The sequence below is a fragment of the Hyla sarda genome, chromosome 1 (assembly GCF_029499605.1).
Source record: "Hyla sarda isolate aHylSar1 chromosome 1, aHylSar1.hap1, whole genome shotgun sequence".
NCBI lineage: Eukaryota > Metazoa > Chordata > Amphibia > Anura > Hylidae > Hyla > Hyla sarda.
Window position 1 is genome coordinate 258,894,742 of NC_079189.1, and position 15,343 is coordinate 258,910,084.

At 50.3% G+C, this 15,343-nt stretch overlaps 7 pseudogenes; all 7 read left to right on the plus strand.

Annotated features, from left to right (window-relative positions):
• Positions 1-2,446: 2,446 nt before the first annotated feature.
• Positions 2,447-2,566, plus strand: LOC130351986 (5S ribosomal RNA; annotated as a pseudogene).
• A 479-nt stretch (positions 2,567-3,045) lies between these two features.
• LOC130328767 (5S ribosomal RNA) lies at positions 3,046-3,165 on the plus strand (annotated as a pseudogene).
• Positions 3,166-8,576: 5,411 nt separating this feature from the next.
• On the plus strand, positions 8,577-8,696 carry LOC130353046 (5S ribosomal RNA; annotated as a pseudogene).
• A 2,225-nt stretch (positions 8,697-10,921) lies between these two features.
• On the plus strand, positions 10,922-11,041 carry LOC130332184 (5S ribosomal RNA; annotated as a pseudogene).
• Positions 11,042-13,818: 2,777 nt separating this feature from the next.
• On the plus strand, positions 13,819-13,938 carry LOC130352229 (5S ribosomal RNA; annotated as a pseudogene).
• A 278-nt stretch (positions 13,939-14,216) lies between these two features.
• On the plus strand, positions 14,217-14,336 carry LOC130328736 (5S ribosomal RNA; annotated as a pseudogene).
• Positions 14,337-14,620: 284 nt separating this feature from the next.
• On the plus strand, positions 14,621-14,740 carry LOC130323923 (5S ribosomal RNA; annotated as a pseudogene).
• Positions 14,741-15,343: the final 603 nt, after the last annotated feature.

Below are 15,343 nucleotides of genomic sequence, written 5' to 3' on the forward strand. Positions count from 1 at the left end.
AATAATTTATTGATGCTTAAATCCACAGTATACAAGGTGTGAAGCTGTCGACGGCCATCCTAAGCTTAACGCGCCTGCTCTCGACAGATCGCAGACTGGTACAGATCTTAGGGCCTGGTAAGTACCGGCATGGGACACTGGCTGGGAATCCCGGCTGCCGTTGACATTTTGCTCTGTTGCCGCCTTCCGTTCCGATTCCGAAAAGGATTTATTGATGCTTAAATGCACAGTATAAAGGGCGAGAAGCTGTCAACGGCCATCCTAAGCTGAACGCGCCTGCACTCGTCAGATCGCAGACTGCTACCCAGCTTAGGGCCCGGTAAGTACCAGCATGGGAGACTGGCTGGGAATCCCAAGTGTCGTTGACATTTTGCTCTGTTGCCGCCTTCCGCTCCGAATCCGAAAAGGATTTATTGATGCTTAAATCCACAGTATACAGGGTGTGAAGATGTCTACTGCCATCCTAAGCTGAATGCGCCTGTTCTCGTCAGATCGCAGACTGCTACCCAGCGTCGGGCCTGGTAAGTACCAGCATGGGAGACTGGCTGGGAATCCCAAGTGTCGTTGACATTTTGCTCTGTTGCCACCTTCCGCTCCGAATCCGAAAAGGATTTATTGATGCTTAAATCCACAATATTCAGGGTGTGAAGCTGTCAACGGCCATCCTAAGCCTGAACGTGCCTGCTCTCCTCAGATCGCAGACTGCTGCCCGGCAGATACCGGCATGGGAGACTGGCTGGCAATCCAAGGTGCCATTGACATTTTGCTCTGTTGCCGCCTTCCTCTCTGATTAATAAAAATATTTATTGATGCTTAAATCCACAATATACAAGGCGAAAAGATGTCAACGGCCATCCTAAGCTGAACGCGCTTGCTCTCGTCAGATCGCAGACTGCTACCCAGCTTAGGGCCCAGTAAGTACCGGCATGGGAGACTGGCTGGGAATCCCGGGTGCAGTTGACATTTTGCTCTGTTGCCGCCTTCTGTTCCGATTCCGAAAAGGATTTATTGATGCTTAAATGCACAGTATAAAAAGCACGAAGCTGTCAATGGCCATCCTAAGCTGAACGCGCCTGCTCTCGTCGGATCGCAGACTGCTACCCAGCTTAGGGCCCGGTAAGTACTGGCATGAGAGACTGGCTGGAAATCCTGGTTGCCGTTGACATTTTGCTCTATTGCCGTCTTCCGTTCCGATTCCGAAAAGGATTTATTGATGCTTAAATGCACAGTATACAAAGTGTGAAGCTGTCAACGGCCATCCTAAGCTGATCGCTCCTCCTCTCGTCAGATTGCAGACTGCTACACAGCTTAGGGCCCGGTAAGTACTGGCATGGGAGACTGGCTGGGAATCCCGGGTGCCGTTGACATTTTGCTCTATTGCTGCCTTCCACTCCGATTCCGAAAGAATTTATTGATGCTTAAATCCACAGTATACAAGGTGTGAAGCTGTAGACGGCCATCCTAAGCTTAACGCGCCTGCTCTCGTCAGATCGCAGACTGGTACAGATCTTAGGGCCCGGTAAGTACCGGCATGGGACACTGGCTGGGAATCCCGGCTGCCGTTGACATTTTACTCTGTTGCCGCCTTCCGTTCCGATTCCGAAAAGGATTTATTGATGCTTAAATGCACAGTATAAAGGGCAAGAAGCTGTCAACGGCCATCCTAAGCTGAACGTGCCTGCTCTCGTCAGGTCGCAGACTGCTACCCAGCTTAGGGCCCGTTAAGTACCAGCATGGGAGTCTGGCTGGGAATCCCAGGTGTCGTTGACATTTTGCTCTGTTGCCGCCTTCCGCTCCGATTCCGAAAAGGATTTATTGATGCTTAAATGCACAGTATAAAAATCATGAAGCTGTCAATGGCCATCCTAAGCTGAACGCGCCTGCTCTCGTCAGATCGCAGACTGATACCCAGCTTAGGGCCCGGTAAGTACCAGCATGGGAGACTGGCTGGGAATCCCGGGTGCAGTTGTCATTTTAATCTGTTGCCGCCTTCCGCTCCGATTCGGAAAAGGATTTATTGATGCTTAAATGCACAGTATAAAGGGCGTGAAGCTGTCAACGGCCATCCTAAGCTGAACGCGCCTGCTCTCGTCAGATTGCAGACTGCTACCCAGCTTAGGTCCCGGTAAGTACCAGCATGGGAGGCTGGCTGGGAATCCCAGGTGTTGTTGACATTTTGCTCTGTAGCCGCCTTCCGCTCCGATTCCGAAAAGGATTTATTGATGCTTAAATCTACAGTATACAGGGTGTGAAGCCGTCTACGGCTATGCTAAGCTGAATGTGCCTGTTCTTGTCAGATCGCAGACTGCTGCCCGACAAGTACGGGCATGGGAGACTGGCTGGCAATCCAAGGTGCTATTGACATTTTGCTCTGTTGCCGCCTTCCTCTCCGATTCCGAAAAGGATTTATTGATGCTTAAATGCACAGTATAAAGGGCGAGAAGCTGTCAACGGCCATCCTAAGCTGAACGCGCCTGCTCTCGTCAGATCGCAGACTGCTACCCAGCTTAGGGCCCGGTAAGTACTGGCATGGGAGACTGGCTGGGAATCCCGGGTGCTGTTGACATTTTGCTCTATTGCTGCCTTCCGATCCGATTCCGAAAATAATTTATTGATGCTTAAATCCACAGTATACAAGGTGTGAAGCTGTCGACGGCCATCCTAAGCTTAACGCGCCTGCTCTCGACAGATCGCAGACTGGTACAGATCTTAGGGCCCGGTAAGTACCGGCATGGGACACTGGCTGGGAATCCCGGCTGCCGTTGACATTTTGCTCTGTTGCCGCCTTCCGTTCCGATTCCGAAAAGGATTTATTGATGCTTAAATGCACAGTATAAAGGGCGAGAAACTGTCAACGGCCATCCTAACCTGAACGCGCCTGTTCTCGTCAGATCGCAGACTGCTACCCAGCTTCGGGCCCGGTAAGTACCAGCATGGGAGACTGGCTGGGAATCCCGTGTGCAGTTGACATTTTGCTTTGTTTCTGTTCCGATTCCGAAAATTATTTATTGATTCTTAAATCCACAGTATACAAAGTGTGAAGCTGTCAACGGCCATCCTAAGCTGAATGCGCCTGCTCTCGTCAGATCGCAGACTGCTACCCAGCTTAGGGCCCGGTAAGTACCAACATGGGAGACTGCCTGGGAATCCCAGGTGTTGTTGACATTTTGCTCAGTAGCCGCCTTCCGCTCCGATTCCGAAAAGGATTTATTGATGCTTAAATCCACAGTATACAGGGTGTGAAGCCGTCTACGGCTGTCCTAAGCTGAATGTGCCTGTTCTCGTCAGATCGCAGACTGCTGCCCGGCAAGTACGGGCATGAGAGACTGGATGGCAATCCAAGGTGCTATTGACATTTTGCTCTGTTGCCGCCTTCCGTTCCGATTCCGAAAAGGATTTATTGATGCTTAAATGCACAGTATAAAAATCATGAAGCTGTTAATGGCCATCCTAAGCTGAACGCGCCTGCTCTCATCAGATCACAGACTGCTACTCAGCTTAGGGCCCGGTAAGTACTGGCATGGGAGACTGGCTGGGAATCCCGGTTGCCGTTGACATTTTGCTCTATTGCTGCCTTCCGCTCCGATTCCGAAAAGAATTTATTGATGCTTAAATCCACAGTATACAAGGTGTGAAGCTGTCGACGGCCATCCTAAGCTTAGCGCGCCTGCTCTCGTCAGATCGCAGACTGGTACAGATCTTAGGGCCCGGTAAGTACCGACATGGGACACTGGCTGGGAATCCCGGCTGCCGTTGACATTTTGCTCTGTTGCCGCCTTCCGTTCCGATTCCGAAAAGGATTTATTGATGCTTAAATGCACAGTATACAAAGTGTGAAGCTGTCAACGGCCATCGTAAGCTGAACGTGCCTGCTCTCGTCAGATCGCAGACTGGTACAGATCTTAGGGCCCGGTAAGTACCGGCATAGGACACTGGCTGGGAATCCCGGCTGCCGTTGACATTTTGCTCTGTTGCCGCCTTCCGTTCCGATTCCGAAAAGGATTTATTGATGCTTAAATGCACAGTATAAAGGGCGTGAAGCCGTCAACGGCCATCCTAAGCTGAACGCGCATGCTCTCGTCAGATTGCAGACTGCTACCCAGCTTAGGGCCCGGTAATTACCAGCATGGGAGACTGGCTGGGAATTCCAGGTGTTGTTGACATTTTGCTCTGTAGCCGCCTTCCGCTCCGATTCCGAAAAGTATTTATTGATGCTTAAATCCACAGTATACAGGGTGTGAAGCCGTCTACGGCTATCCTAAGCTGAATGTGCCTGTTCTTGTCAGATCGCAGACTGCTGCCCGGCAAGTACGGGCATGGGAGACTTGCTGGCAATCCAAGGTGCTATTGACATTTTGCTCTGTTGCCGCCTTCCTCTCCGATTCCGAAAAGGATTTATTGATGCTTAAATGCACAGTATAAAGGGCGTGAAGCTGTCAATGGCCATCCTAAGCTGAACGCGCCTGCTCTCGTCAGATCGTAGACTGCTACCCAGCTTAGGGCCTGGTAAGTACCAGCATGGGAGACTGGCTGGGAATCTCAGGTGTTGTTGACATTTTGCTCTGTAGCTCTGTAGACATTTTGCTCCGATTCCGAAAAGGATTTATTGATGCTTAAATCCACAGTATACAGGGTGTGAAGCCTTCTACGGCTATCCTAAGCTGAATGCGCCTGTTCTTGTCAGATCGCAGACTGCTGCCCGGCAAGTACGGGCATGGGAGACTGGCTGGCAATCCAAGGTGCTATTGACATTTTGCTCTGTAGCCGCCTTCCGAAAAGGATTTATTGATGCTTAAATCCACAGTATACAGGGTGTGAAGCCGTCTACGGCTATCCTAAGCTGAATGTGCCTGTTCTTGTCAGATCGCACACTGCTGCCCGGCAAGTACAGGCATGGGAGACTGGCTGGCAATCCAAGGTGCTATTGACATTTTGCTCTGTTGCCGCCTTCCTCTCCTTTTCCGAAAAGGATTTATTGATGCTTAAATCCACAGTATACAAGGTGTGAAGCTGTCGACGGCCATCCTAAGCTTAACGCGCCTGCTCTCGTCAGATCGCAGACTGGTACAGTACTTAGGGCCCGGTAGGTACCTGCATGGGACACTGGCTGGGAATCCCGGCTGCCGTTGACATTTTGCTCTGTTGCCGCCTTCCGTTCCGATTCCGAAAAGGATTTATTGATGCTTAAATCCACAGTATACAGGGTGTGAAGATGTCTACGGCCATCCTAAGCTGAATGCGCCTGATCTCGTCAGATCGCAGACTGCTACCCAGCTTCAGGCCTGGTAAGTACCAGCATGGGAGACTGGCTGGGAATCCCGAGTGCAGTTGACATTTTGCTCTGTTTCTGCTCCGATTCCGAAAATTATTTATTGATGCTTAAATCCACAGTATACAAAGTGTGAAGCTGTCAACGGCCATCCTAAGCTGAACGCGCCTGCTCTCGTCAGATCGCAGACTGCTACCCAGCTTAGGGCCTGGTAAGTACCAGCATGGGAGACTGGATGGGAATCCCGGGTGCAGTTGCCATTTTAATCTGTTGCCGCCTTCCGCTCCGATTCGGAAAAGGATTTATTGATGCTTAAATCCACAATATACAGGGTGTGAAGCTGTCAACGGCCATCCTAAGCCTGAACGTGCCTGCTCTCCTCAGATCTCAGACTGCTGCCCGGCAGATTCAGGCAAGGGAGACTGGCTGGCAATCCAAGGTGCCATTAACATTTTGCTCTGTTGCCGCCTTCTTCTCCGATTAATAAAAATATTTATTGATGCTTAAATCCACAATATACAAGGCGTAAAGATGTCAACGGCCATCCTAAGCTGAACGCGCCTGCTCTCGTCAGATCGCAGACTGCTACCCAGCTTAGGGCCCAGTAAGTACCGACATGGGAGACTGGCTGGGAATCCCGGGTGCAGTTGACATTTTGCTCTGTTTCTGCTCCGATTCCGAAAATTATTTATTGATGCTTAAATCCTCAGTATACAAAGTGTGCAGCTGTCAACGGCCATCCTAAGCTTAACAAGCCTGCTCTCGTCAGATCGCAGACTGCTACCCAGCTTAGGGCCTGGTAAGTACCAGCATGGGAGACTGGCTGAGAATCCCGAGTGCAGTTGACATTTTGCTCTGTTTCTGCTCCGATTCCGAAAATTATTTATTGATGCTTAAATCCACAGTATACAAAGTTTGAAGCTGTCAACGGCCATCCTAAGCTGAACGCGCCTGCTCTCGTCAGATTGCAGACTGCTACCCAGTTTAGGGCCTGGTAAGTACCAGCATGGGAGACTGGATGGGAATCCTGGGTGCAGTTGCCATTTTAATCTGTTGCCACCTTCCGCTCCGATTCGGAAAAGGATTTATTGATGCTTAAATCCACAATATACAGGGTGTGAAGCTGTCAACGGCCATCCTAAGCCTGAACGTGCCTGCTCTCCTCAGATCTCAGACTGCTGCCCGGCAGATTCAGGCAAGGGAGACTGGCTGGCAATCCAAGGTGCCATTGACATTTTGCTCTGTTGCCGCCTTCTTCTCTGATTAATAAAAATATTTATTGATGCTTAAATCCACAATATACAAGGCGTAAAGAGGGCAATGGCCATCCTAAGCTGAACGTGCCTGCTCTCGTCAGACCGCAGACTGCTACCCAACTTAGGGCCCGGTAAGTACTAGCATGGGAGACTGGCTGGGAATCCCGGGTGCCGTTGACATTTTGCTCTATTGCTGCCTTCCGCTCCGATTCCGAAAATAATTTATTGATGCTTAAATCAACAGTATACAAGGTGTGAAGCTGTCGACGGCCATCCTAAGCTTAACGCGCCTGCTCTCGTCAGATCGCAGACTGGTACAGATCTTAGGGCCCGGTAAGTACCGGCATGGGTAACTGGCTGGGAATCCCGGCTGCCGTTGACATTTTGCTCTGTTACCGCCTTCCGCTCCGATTCGGAAAAGGATTTATTGATGCTTAAATCCACAATATACAGGGTGTGAAGCTGTCAACGGCCATCCTAAGCCTGAACGTGCCTGCTCTCCTCAGATCACAGACCGCTGCCCGGCAGATACCGGCATGGGAGACTGGCTGGCAATCCAAGGTGCCATTGACATTTTGCTCTGTTGCCGCCTTGCTCTCCGATTAATAAAAATATTTATTGATGCTTAAATCCACAATATACAAGGCGTAAAGATGTCAACGGCCATCCTAAGCTGAACGCGCCTGCTCTCGTCAGATCGCAGACTGCTACCCAGCTTAGGGCCCAGTAAGTACCGGCATGGGAGACTGGCTGGGAATCCCGGGTGCAGTTGACATTTTGCTCTGTTGCCGCCTTCTGTTCCGATTCCGAAAAGGATTTATTGATGCTTAAATGCACAGTATAAAAAACATGAAGCTGTCAATGGCCATCCTAAGCTGAACGCGCCTGCTCTCGTCAGATCACAGACTGCTACCCAGCTTAGGGCCCAGTAAGTACCGGCATGGGAGACTGGCTGGGAATCCCAGTTGCTGTTGACATCTTGCTCTGTTGACGCCTTCCGCTCCGATTCCGAAAAGGATTTATTGATGCTTAAATCCACAGTATACAGGGTGTGAAGATGTCTACGGCCATCCTAAGCTGAATGCGCCTGTTCTCGTCAGATCGCAGACTGCTACCCAGCTTCAGGCCTGGTAAGTACCAGCATGGGAGACTGGCTGGGAATCCCGAGTGCAGTTAACATTTTGCTCTGTTTCTGCTCCGATTCCGAAAATTATTTATTGATGCTTAAATCCATAGTATACAAAGTGTGAAGCTGTCAACGGCCATCCTAAGCTGAACGCGCCTGCTCTCGTCAGATCGCAGACTGCTACCCAGCTTAGGGCCTGGTAAGTACCAGCATGGGAGACTGGATGGGAATCCCGGGTGCAGTTGCCATTTTAATCTGTTGCCACCTTCCGCTCCGATTCAGAAAAGGATTTATTGATGCTTAAATCCACAATATACAGGCTGTGAAGCTGTCAACGGCCATCCTAAGCCTGAACGTGCCTGCTCTCCTCAGATCGCAGACTGCTGCCCGGCAGATACAGGCATGGGAGACTGGCTGGCAATCCAAGGTGCCATTGACATTTTGCTCTGTTGCCGCCTTCTTCTCCGAATAATAAAAATATTTATTGATGCTTAAATCCACAATATACAAGGCATAAAGATGTCAATGGCCATCCTAAGCTGAACGTGCCTGCTCTCGTCAGATCGCAGACTGCTACCCAACTTAGGGCCCGGTAAGTACTGGCATGGGAGACTGGCTGGGAATCCCGGGTGCCGTTGACATTTTGCTCTATTGCTGCCTTCCGCTCCGATTCCGAAAATAATTTATTGATGCTTAAATCAACAGTATACAAGGTGTGAAGCTGTCGACGGCCATCCTAAGCTTAACGCGCCTGCTCCCGTCAGATCGCAGACTGGTACAGATCTTAGGGCCCGGTAAGTACCGGCATGGGACACTGGCTGGGAATCCCGGCTGCCGTTGACATTTTGCTCTGTTGCCGCCTTCCGTTCCGATTCCGAAAAGGATTTATTGATGCTTAAATGCACAGTATAAAGGGCGAGGAGCTGTCAACGGCCATCCTAAGCTGAACGCGCCTGCTCTCGTCAGATAGCAGACTGCTACTCAGCTTAGGGCCCGGTAAGTACCAGCATGGGAGACTGGCTGGGAATCCCAGGTGTCGTTGACATTTTGCTCTGTTGCCGCCTTCCGCTCCGATTCCAAAAAGGATTTATTGATGCTTAAATCCACAGTATACAGGGTGTGAAGATGTCTACGGCCATCCTAAGCTGAATGCGCCTGTTCTCGTCAGATCGCAAACTGCTACCCAGCTTCGGGCCTGGTAAGTACCAGCATGGGAGACTGGCTGGGAATCCCGGGTGCAGTTGACATTTTGCTCTGTTTCTGCTCCGATTCCGAAAATTATTTATTGATGCTTAAATCCACAGTATACAAAGTGTGAAACTGTCAACGGCCATCCTAAGCTGAACGCGCCTGCTCTCGTCAGATCGCAGTCTGCTACCCAGCTTAGGGCCTGGTAAGTAGCAGCATGGGAGACTGGCTGGGAATCCCGGGTGCAGTTGACATTTTAATCTGTTGCCGCCTTCCGCTCCGATTCGGAAAAGGATTTATTGATGCTTAAATCCACAATATACAGGGTGTGAAGCTGTCAACGGCCATCCTAAGCCTGAACGTGCCTGCTCTCCTCAGATCGCAGACTGCTGCCCGGCAGTTACCGGCATGGGAGACTGGCTGGCAATCCAAGGTGCCATTGACATTTTGCTCTGTTGCCGCCTTCCTCTCCGATTAATAAAAATATTTATTGATGCTTAAATCCACAATATACAAGGCGTGAAGATGTCAACGGCCATCCTAAGCTGAACGCGCCTGCTCTCGTCAGATCGCAGACTGCTACCCAGCTTAGGGCCCAGTAAGTACCGGCATGGGAGACTGGCTGGGAATCCCGGATGCAGTTGACATTTTGCTCTGTTGCCGCCTTCCGTTCCGATTCGAAAATAATTTATTGATGCTTAAATCCACAGTATACAAGGTGTGAAGCTGTCGACGACCATCCTAAGCTTAACGCGCCTGCTCTCGTCAGATCGCAGACTGGTACAGATCTTAGGGCCCGGTAAGTACCGGCATGGGACTTTGGCTCGGAATCCCGGCTGCCGTTGCCATTTTGCTCTGTTGCCGCCTTCCGTTCCGATTCCGAAAAGGATTTATTGATGCTTAAATGCACAGTATACAAAGTGTGAAGCTGTCAACGGCCATCCTAAGCTGAACGCGCCTGCTCTCGTCAGATCGCAGACTGCTACCCAGCTTAGGGCCCAGTAAGTACCAGCATGGGAGACTGGCTGGGAATCTCAGGTGTTGTTGACATTTTGCTCCGATTTCGAAAAGGATTTATTGATGCTTAAATCCACAGTATACAGGGTGTGAAGCCGTCTACGGCTATCCTAAGCTGAATGCGCCTGTTCTTGTCAGATCGCAGACTGCTGCCCGGCAAGTACGGGCATGGGAGACTGGCTGGCAATCCAAGGTGCTATTGACATTTTGCTCTGTTGCCGCCTTCCTCTCCGATTAAAAAAAATATTTATTGATGCTTAAATCCACAGTATACAAGGCGTGAAGATGTCAACGGCCATCCTCAGCTGAACGCGCCTGCTCTCGTCAGATCGCAGACTGCTACGCAGCTTAGGGCCCAGTAAGTACCGGCATGGGAGACTGGCTGGGAATCCCGGATGCAGTTGACATTTTGCTCTGTTGCCGCCTTCCGTTCCGATTCCGAAAAGGATTTATTGATGCTTAAATGCACAGTATAAAGGGCGTGAAGCTGTCAACGGCCATCCTAAGCTGAACGCGCCTGCTCTCGTCAGATCGCAGACTGGTACAGATCTTAGGGCCCGGTAAGTACCGGCATGGGACACTGGCTGGGAATCCCGGCTGCCGTTGCCATTTTGCTCTGTTGCCGCCTTCCGTTCTGATTCCGAAAAGGATTTATTGATGCTTAAATGCACAGTATACAAAGTGTGAAGCTGTCAACGGCCATCCTAAGCTGAACGCGCCTGCTCTCGTCAGATCGCAGACTGCTACCCAGCTTAGGGCCCAGTAAGTACCAGCATGGGAGACTGGCTGGGAATCTCAGGTGTTGTTGACATTTTGCTCCGATTTCGAAAAGGATTTATTGATGCTTAAATCCACAGTATACAGGGTGTGAAGCCGTCTACGGCTATCCTAAGCTGAATGCGCCTGTTCTTGTCAGATCGCAGAATGCTGCCCGGCAAGTACGGGCATGGGAGACTGGCTGGCAATCCAAGGTGCTATTGACATTTTGCTCTGTTGCCGCCTTCCTCTCCGATTAAAAAAAATATTTATTGATGCTTAAATCCACAGTATACAAGGCGTGAAGATGTCAACGGCCATCCTCAGCTGAACGCGCCTGCTCTCGTCAGATCGCAGACTGCTACGCAGCTTAGGGCCCAGTAAGTACCGGCATGGGAGACTGGCTGGGAATCCCGGGTGCTGTTGACATTTTGCTCTGTTGCCGCCTTCCGTTCTGATTCCGAAAAGGATTTATTGATGCTTAAATGCACAGTATAAAGGGCGTGAAGCTGTCAACGGCCATCCTAAGCTGAACGCGCCTGCTCTCGTCAGATCGCAGACTGCAACCCAGCTTAGGGCCCGGTAAATACCAGCATGGGAGACTGACTGGGAATCCCAGGTGTCGTTGACATTTTGCTCTGTTGCCGCCTTCCGCTCCGATTCCGAAAAGCATTTATTGATGCTTAAATCCACAGTATACAGGGTGTGAAGATGTCTACGGCCATCCTAAGCTGAATGTGCCTGTTCTCGTCAGATCGCAGACTACTACCTAGCTTCGGGCCTGGTAAGTACCAGCATGGGAGACTGGCTGGAATCCCGGGTGCAGTTGACATTTTGCTCTGTTTCTGCTCCGATTCCGAAAATTATTTATTGATGCTTAAATCCACAGTATACAAAGTATGAAGCTGTCAACGGCCATCCTAAGCTGAACGCGCCTGCTCTCGTCAGATCGCAGACTGCTACCCAGCTTAGGGGCTGGTAAGTACCAGCATGGGAGACTGGCTGGAATCCCGGGTGCAGTTGACATTTTAATCTGTTGCCGCCTTCCGCTCCGATTCGGAAAAGGATTTATTGATGCTTAAATCCACAATATACAGGGTGTGAAGCTGTCTACGGCCATCCTAAGCTGAACGTTTCTGCTCTCCTCAGATCGCAGACTGCTGCCCGGCAGATACCGGCATGGGAGACTGGCTGGCAATCCAAGGTGCCATTCACATTTTGCTATGTTGCCACCTTCCTCTCCGATTAATAAAAATATTTATTGATGCTTAAATCCACAATATACAAGGCGTGAAGATGTCAACGGCCATCCTAAGCTGAATGCGCCTGCTCTCGTCAGATCGCAGACTGCTACCCAGCTTAGGGCCTGGTAAGTACCAGCATGGGAGACTGGCTGGGATTCCCGGGTGCAGTTGACATTTTAATCTGTTGCCGCCTTCCGCTCCGATTCGGAAAAGGATTTATTGATGCTTAAATGCACAGTATAAAGGGCGTGAAGCTGTCAACGGCCATCCTAAGCTGAACGCGCCTGCTCTCGTCAGATTGCAGACTGCTACCCAGCTTAGGGCCCGGTAAGTACCAGCATGGGAGACTGGCTGGGAATCTCAGGTGTTGTTGACGTTTTGCTCTGTAGCTCTGTAGACATTTTGCTCCGATTCCGAAAAGGATTTATTGATGCTTAAATCCACAATATACAGGGTGTGAAGCCGTCTACGGCTATCCTAAGCTGAATGCGCCTGTTCTTGTCAGATCGCAGACTGCTGCCCGGCAAGTACGGGCATGGGAGACTGGCTGGCAATCCAAGGTGCTATTTTTATTTTGCTCTGTTGCCGCCTTCCTCTCCGATTAAAAAAAAATATTTATTGATGCTTAAATCCACAGTATACAAGGTGTGAAGCTGTCGACGGCCATCCTAAGCTTAACGCGCCTGCTCTCGTCAGATCGCAGACTGGTACAGATCTTAGGGCCCGGTAAGTACCGGCATGGGACACTGGCTGGGAATCCCGGCTGCCGTTGACATTTTGCTCTGTTGCCGCCTTCTGCTCCGATACCGAAAAGGATTTATTGATGCTTAAATCCACAGTATACAGGGTGTGAAGATGTCTACGGCCATCCTAAGCTGAATGTGCCTGTTCTCGTCAGATCGCAGACTGCTACCCAGCTTCGGGCCTGGTAAGTACCAGCATGGGAGTCTGGCTGGGAATCCCGGGTGCAGTTGACATTTTGCTCTGTTTCTGCTCCGATTCCGAAAATTATTTATTGATGCTTAAATCCACAGTATACAAAGTGTGAAGCTGTCAACAGCCATCCTAAGCTGAACGCGCCTGCTCTCGTCAGATCGCAGACTGCTATCCAGCTTAGGGCCTGGTAAGTACCAGCATGGGAGACTGGCTGGAATCCCGGGTGCAGTTGACATTTTAATCTGTTGCCGCCTTCCGCTCCGATTCGGAAAAGGATTTATTGATGCTTAAATCCACAATATACAGGGTGTGAAGCTGTCAACAGCCATCCTAAGCTGAACGGGTCTGCTCTCCTCAGATCGCAGACTGCTGCCCGGGAGATACCGGCATGTGAAACTGGCTGGCAATCCAAGGTGCTATTGACATTTTGCTATGTTGCCGCCTTCCTCTCCTATTAATAAAAATATTAATTGATGCTTAAATCCACAATATACAAGGCGTGAAGATGTCAACGGCTGGGAATCTCAGGTGTTGTTGACATTTTGCTCTGTAGCTCTGTAGACATTTTGCTCCGATTCCGAAAAGGATTTATTGATGCTTAAATCCACAATATACAGGGTGTGAAGCCGTCTACGGCTATCCTAAGCTGAATGCGCCTGTTCTTGTCAGATCGCAGACTGCTGCCCGGCAAGTACGGGCATGGGAGGCTGGCTGGCAATCCAAGGTGCTATTGTCATTTTGCTCTGTTGCCGCCTTCCTCTCCGATTAAAAAAAAATATTTATTGATGCTTAAATCCACAGTATACAAGGTGTGAAGCTGTCGACGGCCATCCTAAGCTTAACGCGCCTGCTCTCGTCAGATCGCAGACTGGTACAGATCTTAGGGCCCGGTAAGTACCGGCAATGGACACTGGCTGGGAATCCCGGCTGCCGTTGACATTTTGCTCTGTTGCCGCCTTCCGTTCCGCTCCGATTCGGAAAAGGATTTATTGATGCTTAAATGCACAGTATAATTGCCGTGAAGCTGTCAACGGCCATTCTAAGCTGAACGCGCCTGCTCTCGTCAGATCGCAGACTGCTACCCAGCTTAGGGCCTGGTATGTACCAGCATGGGAGACTGGCTGGGAATCTCAGGTGTTGTTGACATTTTGCTCTGTAGCTCTGTAGACATTTTGCTCCGATTTCGAAAAGGATTTATTGATGCTTAAATCCACAGTATACAGGGTGTGAAGCCGTCTACGGCTATCCTAAGCTGAATGCGCCTGTTCTTGTCAGATCGCAGACTGCTGCCCGGCAAGTACGGGCATGGGAGACTGGCTGGCAATCCAAGGTGCTATTGACATTTTGCTCTGTTGCCGCCTTCCTCTCCGATTAAACAAAATATTTATTGATGCTTAAATCCACAGTATACAAGGCGTGAAGATGTCAACGGCCATCCTGAGCTGAACGCGCCTGCTCTCGTCAGATCGCAGACTGCTACGCAGCTTAGGGCCCAGTAAGTACCGGCATGGGAGACCGGCTGGGAATCCCGGGTGCAGTTGACATTTTGCTCTGTTGCCGCCTTCCGTTCCGATTCCGAAAAGGATTTATTGATGCTTAAATGCACAGTATAAAAAGCATGAAGCTGTCAATGGCCATCCTAAGCTGAACGCGCCTGCTCTCGTCAGATCGCAGACTGGTACAGATCTTGGGGCCCGGTAAGTACCGGCATGGGACACTGGCTGGGAATCCTGGCTGCCGTTGACATTTTGCTCTGTTGCCGCCTTCCGTTCCGATTCCGAAAAGGATTTATTGATGCTTAAATGCACAGTATAAAGGGCGAGAAGCTGTCAATGGCCATCCTAAGCTGAACGCGCCTGCTCTCGTCAGATCGCAGACTGCTACCCAGCTTAGGGCCCGGTAAGTACCAGCATGGGAGACTGACTGGGAATCCCAGGTGTCGTTGACATTTTGCTCTGTTTCTACTCCGATTCCGAAAATTATTTATTGATGCATAAATCCACAGTATACAAAGTGTGAAGCTGTCAATGGCCATCCTAAGCTGAACGCGCCTGCTCTCGTCAGATCGCAGACTGCTACCCAGCTTAGGGCCTGGTAAGTACCAGCATGGGAGACTGGCTGGAATCCCGGGTGCAGTTGACATTTTAATCTGTTGCCGCCTTCCGCTCCGAAAAGGATTTATTGATGCTTAAATCCACAATATACAGGGTGTGAAGCTGTCAACGGCCATCCTAAGCTCAACGTGTCTGCTCTCCTCAGATCGCAGACTGCTGCCCGGCATATACCAGCATGGGAGACTGGCTGTGAATCCCGGGTGCAGTTGACATTTTAATCTGTTGCCGCCTTCTGCTCCGATTCGGAAAAGGATTTATTGATGCTTAAATCCACAGTATACAGGGTGTGAAGCCGTCTACGGCTATCCTAAGCTGAATGCGCCTGTTCTAGTCAGATCGCAGACTGCTGCCCGGCAAGTACGGGCATGGGAGACTGGCTGGCAATCCAAGGTACTATTGACATTTTGCTCTGTTGCCGCCTTCCTCTCAGATTCCGA